The following is a 2,524-nucleotide window of genomic DNA, read 5'->3' on the forward strand; positions in this document are numbered from 1 at the left end:
TCAAAGGTGACCACAGTGATATTCAGCAATAAGGCATGCAGCACTTTTCCTAGTATGAGTCTGCAAATGTCATTATCTGGCACAGTATATCCAAGGGAAATGAACACATAACATCCACACAAAAACACGTGCTCAAAAGTTTATAGCAACAATATTCACAAAGCCAATAAATGGAAACAACCCAAATGTTCGCCATCTGATAAGTGGATAGAAATGGAACATTATTTGACAATAAGAAGAAATGAAGTATGGGTACATGGTACAACATAGTTAAACCTTGAAAACAGTTTGCTAAGTGAAAAAGAGAGACATAAGAAACCACATCTTGTATGATTTTATTTCACATACCTGAAATGTCTAAAACAGGCAAATCCATAAAGAGAGAAATTCAATTATCGGTTGCCTGGGTTGGGACTGATGGTAAATAGGGAATGTCTGCTATAGGTATGGGGTTTCTTTCTTTTTCTTTTCTTTTCTTTTCTTTTCTTTTTTTTTTTGAGAAAGAGTCTCATTCCGTTGCCCAGGCTGCAGTACCATGGCATCAGCCTTGCTCACAGCAACTTCAAACTCCTGGGTTCAAGCAATCTTCCTGCCTCAGCTTCCTGAATAGCTGGGATTACAGACACATACCACCATGCCTGGCTAATTTTTTCTATCTTTAGTAGAGATGGTGTCTCACTCTTGCTCAGGCTAGTCTTAAACTCATAAAGTCAAGCCTCAGGCTCTCAGAGTGCTAAAATTACAAGCATGATCCTTCTTGCCCAGCTGACAACTACAACCAAAGGCAGTTGGTTTCTTTTTAGGGTGACAACAATTTTCTAAATTTGTTAGTGGTAATGATTTTAAAACTTTGTGACATAATAAAAACAACTGAATTATATATCTTAAATGGGTGAATTGTATGGTGCGTAAATTACATATCAATAAAGCTGTTATTTTTATTTTATTTTATTTTTGAGACAGAGTTTCATTATGTCGCCCTCAGTGCTGTGGTGTCACAGCTCACAGCAACCTCAAACTCTTGGGCTTGGCTCGGCGCCTGTGGCTCAAGCGACTAAGGCGCCAGCCACATACACCTAAGGTGGCAGGTTCGAATCCCCAGCCTGGGCCTGCCAAACAACAATGATGGCTGCAACCAAAAAAATGGCCAGGCGTTGTGGCGGGCGCCTGTAGTCCCAGCTACTTGGGAGGCTGACGCAGGAGACTCACTTGAGCCCAGGAGTTGGAGGTTGCTGTGAGCTGGGATGCCATGGCACTCTACCCAGGGGGATAGCTTGAGGCTTCGTCTCAAAAAAAACAAACAAACAAAAAAAAAAAAACTCTTGGACTTAAGCGATTCTCTTGCCTTAGCCTCCCAACTAGCTGGGACTACAGGCGCCACAACGCCCAGCTATTTTTTGGTTGTAGTTGTCATTCTTGTTTGGTAGGCCTGGGCTGGATTCAAACCTGCCAGCTCTGCTGTATGTCGCTGAGGCCTCAGCCACTTGAGCTACAGGTGCTGAGCCAAAGCTGTTATTTTTTTAAAAAGGGAATTTGCTGTTTACCCACAAAGTTTTTATATCAAGGAAAAAACCATGACTAATTAGGGTTTCTTTCTTTCTTACTTTTTTTTTTTTTTTTTTTGTGAGACAGAGTCTCACTTGGTCACCTTTGGTAGAGCACTGTGGCATCATAGCTCACAGCAACCTCAAACTCTTGGGTTCAAGTATCCTCTTGCCTCAGCCTCCCAAGTTGCTGGACTACAGGTGCCTGCCACAATGCCTGGCTTTTTTTTTTTGAGACAGTTTCACTTTTTCACCCTCGGTAGAGTGCCATAACATCACAGCTCACAGCAACCTCAACCTCTTGGGCTTAAGCAATTCTCTTGCCTCAGTCTCCCGAGTAGCTGGAACTACAGGTGTCTACCACAACACCTGGCTATTTTTCGGCTGTAGCTGTCACTGCCGTTTTTAGTTGGCCAGTGCTGGGTTCGATCCAGCCACCCTTGGTATAGGGGGCGGGCACCCTACCCACTGAACCACGGGTGCCACCCATCCTGGCTATATTTTTTAGATTGTGGGTGGTAGTGCTGGTCCTCACTCTGGATCAGGCTGGTCTCGAACCTGTGAGTTCAGGCAATCCACCTGCTTCAGTATCCCAGGTGCTGGAATCATAGGTATGAGCACCACACCCAGCCTGACTAAGGTTCTACATAGTACAGTTTATCAAATCAAATTGTCCATTGTGATACTCATTCACTTAGAAAGTACTGGCTGTATTTTACAAATGTAACTATTTTTCTTAGATTTACAATGTTAATACCACATAGACATGGTTTATAATAGGAGAACAAGTAAAGAGATCACATTTTCAAATACAACCCTTTATCAAGATAGTACTGGCTAATTTCAGGAATCTATATAAAAGTTTTTTTTGGTTTTTTTGGGTTTTTTTGAGACAGGGCCTCAAGCTGTCCTCCTGAGTAGAGTGCCGTGGCATAGCTCACAGCAACCTCCAACTCCTGGGCTCAAGCGAGTCTCCTGCC

General features: G+C 42.9%; 1 protein-coding gene across 1 annotated transcript in view; it reads right to left on the reverse strand.

Moving 5' to 3' along the window:
• AK6 (adenylate kinase 6) overlaps positions 1 to 2,524 on the reverse strand; it is a 23,796-nt gene that overhangs the window by 5,076 nt on the left and 16,196 nt on the right. The window lies entirely within an intron of this gene.

Source organism: Otolemur garnettii, unplaced genomic scaffold, assembly GCF_000181295.1.
Source record: "Otolemur garnettii isolate 467f Iridium unplaced genomic scaffold, OtoGar3 scaffold00017, whole genome shotgun sequence".
NCBI lineage: Eukaryota > Metazoa > Chordata > Mammalia > Primates > Galagidae > Otolemur > Otolemur garnettii.